Genomic DNA, 13,055 nt, shown 5'->3' on the forward strand with positions numbered 1-13,055 from the left:
AGTTATATACAAATTCATGGCCATGCAGCCACATATAGGCCTACTTGTAAGTTGTACACACAAAAACATAGTAAATGTGAAAAAAAAAGTAATGTGGTGGTAAAAGGGACGTTAGCTGTAACTTTTACAGATTTCCCTCAGTGTATTTCAATATTTTTGCTCAGTGTGCAAACTACAGTTTGTTGTTCTACTTGTTAAGTTTGTTGAAATGCCAAGTTTGTAGCTTGTCAAAACAGTGTGTTCATAATGTAAATTACACTGTTATTGTGTAACAATTTTTGAATTTTGAGACATAAATGCAATAACATATACATGGGCATTAATAGTGAGCTTGTTGAGATCACCTATTTCCTTCATGTGTTCCAACCACAGATCATAAAGAAGTAAAGCTTTGTACTGTATATGCAAAACGTTGCACTGTTGCCATGGAAACCAGTGGTTTTTGCATAAATTTCAAAGTCACTTTTATTAATGTATAGAGTTTCCTTAAAAACATTGACTGCAAAATTTCACGGTGATATGACCTTGAGAACCAAAACTACGTTGGTTTTGCATATTTAATTAGGGCGGATCTGAATTTTTCAAGATTTTAAACCTAAAATAGCAATATTTAAATGTTTATGACCCAATTTTTTCTACATCAAAGCAAACATTTGAAATCATTATACTATAAACAAATTAGAAAGTTGTTATATTTTGTAACTTTACCAAAAAACTTCATGATGTATTGATTTTCTGTATTAATCCACCCTTGAAACTTGCAATTTGTCTAAAAATAACTATTTTGAGCCTTACTTCAGTCAGAATTTTGGTAAAAATTGCCATTTTTAACCTCGTTTTTCCAGTACAGAGGCCAAGCTATAGTGTCAGAAACACTTTTTCTCTGTAAATATATTCCTTTTCTCCTCAAAGGACTACATAATTTGTTTTGGAAGTACAAATTATTGAAAAAAAATCATTCCAAATATTGGAATTTATTCAATATTTCATATTTTTTCACCTATGACGGTTGATGTAGGCTTTTTGAGCAACCTTTAGAGGCTCATAACTTCTGAACCGATCAAGCAATTTTCATCAGGTTTTCAATTTTAACCATCCCTTGCACAGTTCTTGCTGTTAATAAAGAATATTTATTGCAATTCTGATTTTAAAATTTTGGTCTGGTATACCTAGTACTAGATTTTCGTCATGGATGAGACTGATCAGAGTAACTGCATATGTCCTGAGATTCATTGACAATCTACGCGACAAGCAACAAAACAGAGCACCGATGAAACAAGGTCCACTGTCACCGAATGAACTCAAGGATGCAGAAACGTACTGGATAACCAGAGCACAGAGAAGTCTCCATGAACGCCTTGCAGCTGGAGAATTCAAGACACTGAGTCCATTCACAGATAAAGGAATAATCAGAGTTGGAGGTCGAGTAAATGCTTCGTTCATGTCATATGAGACCAGCCATCCAGCTTTGTTACCGAACCGACACCATGTATCACTACTGATTATGCAACACATGCACCAGTTCGGACACACTGGCATTGCAGCTACAGTAGCGAAAGCTAGAAGGAAATACTGGATCTTGAAAGCCCACAGACTAGCCAAGACTATAAAGTTCAGATGTGTATTCTGCAGAGAAAGAGACAAGAAAACTGAAACACAGTTCATGGGAGATCTACCACAGCAAAGATTGGCACCGTATACACCGCCATTCTATTACACAGCTTGTGATTACTTTGGACCGTATAAAGTAAAGATCAGCCGCAATAAGACCACCAAGCATTATGGAGTGATCTTCACTTGTTTGAATACCAGAGCCGTTCACTTAGAACTAGCTGTAGATTACTCAACTATGGAGTTTATGCAAGTACTCCGCCGGTTCTTCGCGATCCGAGGATATCCAGCAATGATGACCAGTGATAATGGAAGTCAGTTAGTAGGAGCAGAACAAGAACTCAGACGTATAGTGCAAGGATGGGATAAAGAGAAGTTACAAGAGTTCTGTGCAGATAAAGGCATGAAATGGAAATTTACCACGCCTGCAGCCCCACACCAGAATGGATGTGCAGAATCACTCGTAAAGACATGCAAAGCAGCATTAAAACAGTCAGTTGGAGAGCAAGTTCTGACACCGTTCGAGTTGTACACCGTACTACTTGAAGTAGCAAATCTCGTCAACCAGAGACCAATAGGGAGAATTCCAAATGATCCTGATGATGGAGCATACTTATGCCCAAATGATATCCTGTTAGGTCGAGCATCGACAGCGATACCACAAGGACCATTTCGAGAGACAAAGAACCCAAGACACCGTGTAGAATTTGTGCAGAAGATCATAGATTCATTTTGGAAGCGATGGAGTAGAGATGTATTACCGCATTTGGTACCGCGCAGAAAATGGAAAGTAGAAAGACGCAATGTACAAGTCAATGACATTGTAATACTATCTGACTCTAATGCAATCCGAGGTAAATGGCATATTGGTCGTATTCTTGAAGTTTACCCTGGACAAGATGGTAAAGTACGTAATGTGCAGGTCAAAACAGCCACAGGAATTTACAAGAGACCAGTCACGAAGATTGCAGTTATTTACCCAGCGGAAGGTTATTAGATGAGCCCAATTGCCTCATCGAGGGGGAGAAAAATGGTACGCTGAGAAATAGACATGTAGGGACATGAAGCCCGCCCTCACGCTCAGACAGTATAATTCTTTTGTTTACTACTATTGGCTTTGCCGCCATTTCTGTTTACAGTTGTAACACTGCACTGTACACACTGTACGGACGATGTTCCAGTGAAATCAGCCGATTTCCTGTCTGTTTGCCGAATAACTGTTCAAAGGTTTTCAGTAGAGTCTTGCAAAGAAGTAAGAACTCCTTTATTTATACTGTTATTAAGCCGTTTATATATTTTCAGTCAGTAATTTGACGTTTTGATGCATACTTGCCAAAACCATGTGACGGACAGTTCAGTGAGTTACCGCCATATACATGTGTTATGCAATTCAGCATACAACGCGGAAAACGGACAATCGCCTGTGAATGCTGAGAGAAACTGCTAAATCAGTGAATTTAGACTTTATATTTGAGAGATTTACCGGACACTAAACGCGGATCAGTTTACTGATGTTTATGAGAGCGTTTTGTACGGCCACTCAAGTTTAGGCCTATGTTGTGCTTAGTTGTCTGTTTAAACGGAAACTTACTGGTTGTATACGTTTAATGTTACTGTTTACAGATCGAATAAAAACCAATTATACGGTTTTCAAGACTCTGCTGCCTGTTTTCGTGTTCATACTCCTGAGGGTCACACCCTGCTTAAAAATTTTGAAATAAGTGTATTTCCATACGTCTTGCCTGTTTCATCAAGTATGGAAACGTCTCCTTCACACCTATTCGTCTTAAAGCTTGGCTCAGTGGACGGAATTCTTATACAGGAATTCTGATACATTTGAACATTTTTATGTTTTTGTTGCATCTAATTCAAGAACGAGGTGGGAAGTTGTATGCAAATGAGAACAAGTGTAGCGAAGTGTAGCGAAGCTAAATTAACACTACACTTGAAAGCGTAATGTGTTAGGAGTGTTGGTTTATATTTTATAAAGCATTCTGTAAAATTTATACATCGAGTTTCTTTGATGTATTGTCAAAATAAAGCCATGAATGCCGTACTTGATTGCTTGTCATGGAAGGATATGCCTGTGTAAGCGGCCCTATTGTCACAAACGCCCGGTCACCCCAGGCCTGGGTCACCCCGGTGACCGGAGGCTGTACGAGGAATCCCCAAGTCACTTCAATGCGCGGCCACGCGATCGCGTATGAGTTGTGTTGTTACATCGTGGGGCGACTCAGCCGTACATCGTACTGCAGCCAAGTCTCACCATTGTAGGGAGCAGCTGATGATCACGTATTTTCGTCGAAGTCCTCTCTTCCACGTAAGTATCTACCTCCATGGTATCAGTATGCTGCCGCTTTAGCTCTGCGTGGCACTGCTGGTGTGGCAGTGTGTACTGCACAGTGGCTCGAGGTCACTTTTTGCCGTCCGACCCAAATACCTCGAGCGCGAGCTACTGTACCGCAGCTTGTCTGTAACACAGACGTTCTGTTGAGTGGGTAGTTTGTAAAAGTGTAGTTTATTCTACGTTCGGACGTTCTGTTCTGTAGCCTTGTCTTCAAATGGTGATAAGGCTACGGAGGAGAACGTCGGAACGTAGCGGAAACTCCACTTTTACAAACTATCCACTCAACAGAACGTCTGTGGTCTGTAAGCCTCAACACGCACAGCATCATAGGGAAAAATTGTGAGACTCGAGCGAGAAAATGACGCTTTCTCGCAATTAGTGAGAATCTGTTCTTATTCTCACCGCTGAATCTTAAAATAATGTTTTTCTACCGTTATTCTTTCTTGTACCCTTATTGTAAATTGTCGAATCCTTGGTATTCTATGCCATCTTCTGCAATCATATATGTATTTCTTACCAGAATTACTACAAAATTGCCAGTGAATGAATCATCTTTTGTTATAATTCCTACGATAACATTCTCTGGAAACAATGTTATTGAAAAATTACAATTTTTCAGCAAGAGCGGAATCAAATACCCGGTTTGGGTATGGAGCCGAGCAGAGATGGGTACAAAAATCAGGGAATGTGATTGATATTGTGAAATTTACTGATACTTCATATGACTGGAGATTACCATGATTCATTATGATAATTGTACCGCTGCGATTCCCCAGGGAAGGCAAAAATATCCCCCATGTTTAGAAAGATTCACAGACTGTTTTAAAAATTCTGAAAACATATTTATACTCACTATTCTTCTCTATTCCAACTTTAAATGAGTTGGAAAATTATGCTTGATTAAGATTAAGATTAGTCATGCATACTTATTACCTGATGTCATATGAATTATTTATAGCTACTGAAACCCTGCAAGGTTCACAAGTCTGTAGTAGGGAATGGCATTCACCCCACTATCTGAGCACCAGCCAACCACCTAGCCTGCCAGTCTGCGAAGTTCATTGCTTCTATGTATTCATTTTTGATATAAAATTTACATGCCCACAGACTTGGCGAAAGTCTAAAGAGTGCAAAAATGTTGTCAGTTTTGTATTGGAAAAAAATTGTTCCTTGTTCCTTTGGCAGCCTTGTGTACATACACTAGTGCATTTGCTGAAATTCCAAAATTTAATTTCTTGTACACAAATGGCCTTATCACACTTATTTTAACCCTTAATAAATGAAATTAATATTATAGAAAAAATGGGAGAAGCCTGACCATTATCATTAATTATGGCCAAGGGCAAGAGGATAGTCCAAAATTAACAAGGCTTGGCGAGCATGCTTATTTTGGCTTTCAGTCTTGCCAAAGCCTATAGATAAATGTTAATGGTCAGAGCAGAGTCTGTTATTTCCATGATATTATCAACCTGCTGTGAGGGCACATAAACCCATGTATTCAGGCAACAATATCTTCATGGTTATAAATGCTGTATCACATTTAGTTACATACGTATATATGCAGGACATTTTCAAACAATTTTACCATTATCGACCAGCATCGAAAGGATTTTAACAAAAGTCAAAATAGAAGTGTGCACATGTATATTTTACATCTATCATTAAGTGTCTATTACTTGGATGTTAAAAACGTTGAAGGGCTTCACTTGCCCGGGTCACCATTAAAACCAGTCAGTACATTATGTTCACCGACTCGCTAACTCCCCGGATGTTCCTTTTCAAATCAATTTACTGATTTGCACCCACATCAAGGCATGTAATAAGCATTGATGCACAGTCATGCCCACCCTAAAAATTTGGCAAATCTGGAGATTTTTAAAAAGTGTATAATTTGGCCCACAAGCACTTCATTTTGTTTTTGTGATTGATTATGATCGTTGTACAATTGACTATTTAAATTTTTGCTGAAAAGTTTCAATGTTAGCATTATTATTCATATTCACGGACATAAAAGCAAACCATGATTACTGTGTATTTGTGGCATGGTAATACATAATGAATGAGTGTATGATTTTACTAATCTTTTGACACATATCCATGATTATAAAGTTGAGTATCCATTGTACAGACAGTGAGAAATAAGACTATCTCAAGATTCTAATTGTATTCATTGACATTTGTCTACAGCTGTTAGTATACCTCATGTAACCTGGTCGTAAAGCCTCAGAGGTATATGTATGTGGAACGTAGAAGGAACAAGAATCAAAAGATTGACAACTGATCTTTTACAAATCCTTCATCAGGTAATTTGTTTTAAATTTTTAGTCATTTTTTATTTTTAATTTCCTGCACATCTTGTTCATTATCAGTTAAGCTTTTCGCATGCTCGGTTGTAGTTCTTTCTTCAACATCAACTCCCTTGACGCTCTGTACATAACTTATATAATACATGTAAGTATTTTAGAATATGTGTCTGTACTGTAGTCTCCTTGGCAAAAAATCAACAGTGATCATGAAGTTCCTTTGTTTCAAACATAGCATCCTAACAGCTGAAATAATTATGAAGAATTCTGCAAGCGTTTTAACCTTTAGCCTCTTTATCATCGAAGATTGTTTTCATATACATATTTTTAGTCCCCACGGACACCGTCCGGGGGGACTTATAGGTTTGGTCATGTCCGTGCGTGCATGCGTGCGTGCGTCCGTCCGTCCGTTCACGCAGATATCTCAGAGATGCCTGGAGCAATTTCATTCAAACTTGGTACAAGGATTACTTCATATGTCATACAGATGCACGTCAATTTGTTTTGTGATACGATCCAATATGGCCGCCAGGCGGCCATTTTATTACGATTTTTTCATGTACAGAGCCATAACTCAGGCATGTTCCAACCGATTTTATTCAAAGTTGGTACAAGGACATTGACCATCGTCATAGATATGCACGTCAATTTGTTTTGTGATATGATCCAATATGGCCGCAAGGCGGCCATTTTATTACGATTTTTTCATGTACAGAGCCATTACTCAGGCATGTTCCAACCGATTTTATTCAAAGTTGGTACAAGGACATTGACCAATGTCATAGATATGCACGTCAATTTGTTTTGTGATACAATCCAAAATGGCCGCTGTGCGGCCATTTTATTACGATTTTTTCATGTACAGAGCCATAACTCAGGCACGTTTCAACCGATTTTATTCAAAGTTGGTACAAGGACATTGACCTATGTCATACATATGCACGTCAATCTGTTTTGTGATACGATCCAATATGGCCGCCAGGCGGCCATTTTATTACGATTTTTTCATGTACAGAGCCATTTCTCAGGCATATCCGCATGTTTCAACCGATTTTATTCAAAGTTGGTACAAGGACATCGACCAATGTCATAGCTATGCACATCAATTTGTTTTGTGATGCGATCCAATATGGCCACTGTGCGACCATTTTGTTACGATTTTTTTCATGTCCTGAACCATAACAGACATGTATCAAGCGAATTCATTCAAAAGTATTTTTATCACAGACCTAATGAAGAGGACTCTATCCTCTCTGAGGACCTGTAATCAAAATACCCATTAACAAGTGGGGACTGTGTCATCAACGATGACTTGTTATATGAATATTTTAATAATATGTATGATTGTCCCCAATCATGTTTCATGTTAATTTTGATGTTCCTCAGTAAACTACAAATACTAGAACTCGCACTGTTTTTAGACTCACAGTATAAAACTCAATGGTTTTACTAAAGAGGCCAGCAGGTCGCCCAGGACGCGCTGAATTGACACTCAATCACCAGTGACTTAGTCATGTTCAAAATTGAAAAACATCGATAACGGGAAAGAAAATCGTGGAAAAAAATACATGAGGCTAAAAATTAAAAATGCAGTTAACGCAAAGGAATGACACGGAGACAAGTGTTTGGCCGAAATCCGGGGTTATGCATGCACTGCCATGGCAGGGGCGACGAGGCGTCATAGCGGCCTGGATGGCGGTACCGGGCTCTGGGTACCGTGCATCGGGCAACGTGTTACCGGCCGCCCACAGCAGACCCATGACAGTACCCCCCTGGAACTTTATTGTATAAAGTAAGCAGTATATAGACGTACAATATCTTTTATTGTGAGCTGCTAGCCTGCAGCGAGGCTTTATTTATTTATTTTTTCTTTTGCGGAGGGTGGGCGGGGATTTTGTGGTGTGAACTTGAGCGTGGCAGAAGTTGAAATGGACGAGCTATAGCTTTGCTCACACTGATATGCGCATGGATAGTGACGTGGAGAGGGTGACGCAAATTGTTTAGATAACGGTAAAGGGGGCAGTTGGTAGATAAGGTTACGTCATAAGTGCATCCAGCCAGTGGTAGTAGGTGGCGCATGGTGACCCACATATGTCAAGGTCTAAACCCTTTTCCCCGTGTCCTGGCGTTGTCGGCTGTAGCAGTGGCAGGGGTCTGGCATGAGCCTCGGTTGAAAGATCGACATACCTGAGGTTGGTCATACTGTTTCTTGTTCGCTGGGTTCTCCCAGTAGAATGGGTTGGTGTCGCTGCTGCGTAGGTTTGGGCAGTCAGTCTTCAAATGACCATGTTGGCCACAGGCGAAGCAGGAAGGACGCAGGAGGTGTGGCTGGTTTAGGAAGTGCTGGAAATTGAGGTCTGGGTTTGGTTTGCTCCAGTTGGCCCTGTCTGGGTAGCGGGCAGCGTTCAGGTGGAAGAATTTGTCGTATGCGAGCCAGGCCTCCGGCTTGTAGGCGGCAGCTTTGGAGGCGAGGAAACGAAGGTAGGTGGCCATGGGGATCGCTAGATGTGGGTAGTAGAATGTTCGATATGAGAAAAAGACGAGGAAGCACTGTAGCCAGGGTAGAGTTGACTTTTCAGATCCTCAGATTCAGATCCTCAGATCCTCAGATTCAGATCCTCAGATCTCAGATTTCAGATCCTATAACTTCAGATGCAGATTCGAATTTACAAGCCTTTTACAATACCCGTATTAATAGTATGATTGCAATATTAAATTTAATAATTTGAATATGACATGTACAAAGCAGTTATGAAAAAAAACCAAGTCTACGTAAACGTTTTCGCCTCAACAAGTTTCAATGAACACGGGTCTACAATTACAGATTAGCTAACTTGCTTCTTCCTACCCCTGAATTCTGATTTATCCCGGGGTCACTGGCCTCCAACATGGATTAGTGATATTCCCTCGCCATCAATATTACGAACGATGGTAAAATACGGACTGTCGATAGCCAGCATTTACATGATCGTCGCGGTCTTGATCGTTCGATCGCGCGCGGGTGTGTTTATCTCTATGAGGGAACGTTCACGTGATGACATAACAAGTGGAATCATTGCGCACCCTGTCTTCGACGGATGACGTTCTGATTCTGAGATCGAAGTTTTTAAGTCAGGATTCAAAATAGAAATAAAATAATTTCTAAAGCCTTTTCAAATGTAAATTATATTTTATTTATCAGTATATTTCATTAAACTTTGAAAATTGTGAAATTTTAATTATGAATCTGCATCTGAAGTTATAGGATCTGAGGTCTGAGATCTGAGGATCTGAATCTGAGGATCTGAGGATCTGAATCTGAGGATCTGAAAAGTCAACTCTACCCTGTAGCCAGGTGTCAAAGTTGTCGATAATTTTTCGCTTCACCTCGGTTGTGAATGTGGCTACGCCGAGGTTGTCCGGATCGAAAGCTACTTGTGTCTTGGTAGCCTGGGTTGAGTTGGGAGCTAGGGCATCAGGATGCAAGTCACCAAGTTCGATGAATTTACCGAGGTTAGCCAAGGCGTTGAGTGTTGATTGGTCGACATATGGCAGTAGTAGGTCGGCTGGGGGTATTGCTGCAGGAGATTTGCCAGTTGGCCCGGCTCTAGGAGGTGAGCGCCATGGCGGTGCGTTGAGGCCAGCTCACTGGACGGGTTGAACGTAGGGCGCAGCCATATTGCCCGGATTGTTGTTATGAGGTGCGCCACCATCGGTAGGGTAGTCCCGGATGTGCGTAGCGCCAGCAGTGGTGGTCGAGTCGGGTGGGGCAGCTGTAATGGCGGGTTGATATCCATTAGCGTGATTAGCGGGATGATTACCTGGGTGGACTTGAGTAACCACGGAGCAGGATGGAGCGGCGAGCGTCGTCGGTCCTGCAACGATGACTGAAGCGGGTGATAGTGCACCAACGGCTGTATCAGTTGGCTGGACTTGCAGGTCGGGCGGTGGGGTAGTGTTGGTAGCCGTAGTTTGCGTCCGGATTGAGTCAATGGCGCTTGCAATGCTGGTTTCTATTAGTTTGGCGACGTGGTCTGGTATGCCTGGGTCGGCTGCCGCTGTGGCGGTAGTCGGCATGGCGCCGGCAGGGTTGGTTGGTGTGGTTTCCATCGGTACTGGCTGGAGTAGCTGTTCATCGAGGTGCGTTGGGCGTCTCTTCGACCTCGTCGGTGTACGGGTGGCCGCTCGGGCGCGGCCCCTGCTCTTCTTCATTTTGGCATGGTGGATTTTGTGGTGTGAACTTGAGCGTGGCAGAAGTTGAAATGGACGAGCTATAGCTTTGCTCACACTGATATGCGCATGGATAGTGACGTGGAGAGGGTGACGCATATTGTTTAGATAACGGTAAAGGGGCAGTTGGTAGATAAGGTTACGCCATAAGTGCATCCAGCCAGTGGTAGTAGGTGGTGCATGGTGACCCACATATGTCAAGGTCTAAACCCTTTTCCCGTGTCCTCCCAGACGTTAACAATGATTATAGCAAAGCAATAATCACCCCTATTCTCTCATATGTTTTTTATTTCTTTATATGAACTACTTACTTTTTGAATAAACTGCAAAATTGAGCTAGAAACGGTACCGGGAACGGCGATCTGAAACATGGCAGCACCTAATATTTACATCGCTGATTTTGAAACGCATTTTTGAAGGTGAGCCAATCAAAACATCCCTTACATCGAATACTCATTTGAAAGCCCAGATCTCGCTCTTTCTCGCGATATAAGGTTCTTCACCAACACTAAGGGCAGTGTATATGACCAAATCCGAGACAAAAATTGAGACTGATTTTTCCGAGACCTAACCCGACCAACTCTCAGTGAAACGTCCTCTAGTACGCAGTTTATCATTATTTCTTTTGAATTTTTGCTAGAAAAATGAGAAATTTTGAACAGCTCACGTATTTATTGACGGAGATATGACCACGCTTCACAGTAAGTGAGGCTACCCACAATTCTCCATGATCCGTACACACGGAGATCACTCATTGAACTGGAGCAAATTTCTTCTGTACACAGAACAGCTCGGTCCATATATCAAAATTCTGGGACCATAGTTTTGATAATCATAATTCTCTAATTTCTCACGGTGAATAATGAGAAGATCAATCCCTTTTGCGCAGAGGAGATAGCAATTTTGTGATTTTGTCGACATAGATTTTTGACAGTCATACACAATATTTTCAAGGAAACTAAGGGAATAAGTTGCATCTGTGTTGGCAAAAGAAAGGGTATTGATTTTTTTAAATGTTTGTAACAAAGGAAATTTGCATGTCTGACAGGTGGTATGATGAGACCATCTTAGTTGCTGATAACTTTACCATGACAAGTATGCAATTTTTAGCACTTCCAAACATCGACTTCTCATTCAATTTACTCCTGAATTTAAAGATGATCAATAATTTTGGAACATAGTTTTAACCAATAATCCTTAAATTAAATTCTAAGTTTCAAATTGTTCAGAAACTGATAAAATTGAAGAAGCCTTTACCAAATAATGTCAAAACTCCACATGGCCCCAGTGGTGATGTTTTGAAAGCCATTATTTGGATAAAATACTTTTGTAGGTACTTTTAATGCAGTAGAGCTATTCAAAAGTGTCATCAGCTCAAAAAGACCTTCAATTTGATATATCACTTATGCCATTTGAGCTTAATATTTTCATTTTGTCATTTCTCCTTAAGTGTCGTTCATCCGTTTCCATGGATAAATCCAATATGGCCACCATCGTAATCGCGTAATTTTAGGATACATTTGTGTGTGCCATTGAAATCTATCTCCATGCCAAATTTGGAACAAAAAGATGTTTTATTAACAAAGTTACAGCAAATTTACTGTAAATTTCAGCTAAAACTCCTTCATTTTGTCCCATTGTTCCCATTGTTATTATATGTATTGTCTTTCTACAGAAAGAGTAAAAGTGAATGTTTTAAAAGCTATAAAATTGTAACCGTTCATCCAATTTCGAAAATTAAAAAATGTTTAGCTTCTCTCATTGAAATCTAAAAAACTACATTAATTAAATGCAGATTGAACATTTCAAAATTTCAGTTGGCCTCCCTAGTTTTAGGTACTCAGCTCTTCAAAGATGTATGGCTACTTTGATGTGTGCATTTCCAACCCTGCCATTGACAACACTTTATCTTGTCAAAGTTTCAGATGCCTGGTCAGAATGTCATGCCTAAATTTGTACATATTTTTAATAGTTTCACATAGTTTGTTGTGTGTTGTTTATTGTTTATTGTACTTCATGCATTCTTATTTTTATGTATATTCTATGGAGCCTGTTCCAGATCTTCCCTTGAAATAAATGTATAAATGAATTTATTGCTACTTGCTTGAATGCACGTCTTGACCTACATTATAGTTTTCTTTAAAAAGGTGCACAATCATCAGTGATTACAATGGGTTTGGTGCAAAGTTATACCAGTGATGAAAGGTTTAATTAAAATTACAGAAGTCATAAACAATCAAGTTTTCTTATCTTAATGAATATAAAAAGCCATGTTTTAGAATGAACTGATGTGTAAAGTAATGTCAGCAATGTGCAGGAGATAATATTTACATTACATCCTTGTTAATGTTTTCTTTTCACCCAGTCAGATTCGAGATCCCTTACTGAGGCAGTGCGTCCCATTGTCATTGGATACTTGTCTGACAACCTGGTGAAAAACAACATGGTGACAATACCATCCTCCATTGCAAAGCACATACACAGTGTGTGGCTATGCAAACAGCCAACACTGAACAGAGATGGTGGTGTTGTCATCATGCAGTGCAAAAACCCATGGAATTGAGGGAGTTTTTCATCAATATATT

The 13,055-nt window shown here is 40.1% G+C and overlaps 2 long non-coding RNA genes across 2 annotated transcripts in view; one reads left to right on the forward strand and one right to left on the reverse strand.

Moving 5' to 3' along the window:
• The window catches only part of LOC139132468 (uncharacterized), a 179,499-nt gene that overhangs the window by 126,637 nt on the left and 39,807 nt on the right, over window positions 1–13,055 (reverse strand). The gene's annotated exons all lie outside the window — the stretch shown is intronic.
• Window positions 3,914–12,938, forward strand: LOC139132940 (uncharacterized). The gene is made up of 3 exons (XR_011552495.1): window positions 3,914–3,931; window positions 6,146–6,261; window positions 12,836–12,938. It is a non-coding gene; the product is annotated as an uncharacterized lncRNA (long non-coding RNA).

This window comes from Ptychodera flava, chromosome 5 (genome assembly GCF_041260155.1).
Source record: "Ptychodera flava strain L36383 chromosome 5, AS_Pfla_20210202, whole genome shotgun sequence".
Classification (NCBI taxonomy): Eukaryota; Metazoa; Hemichordata; class Enteropneusta; family Ptychoderidae; genus Ptychodera; species Ptychodera flava.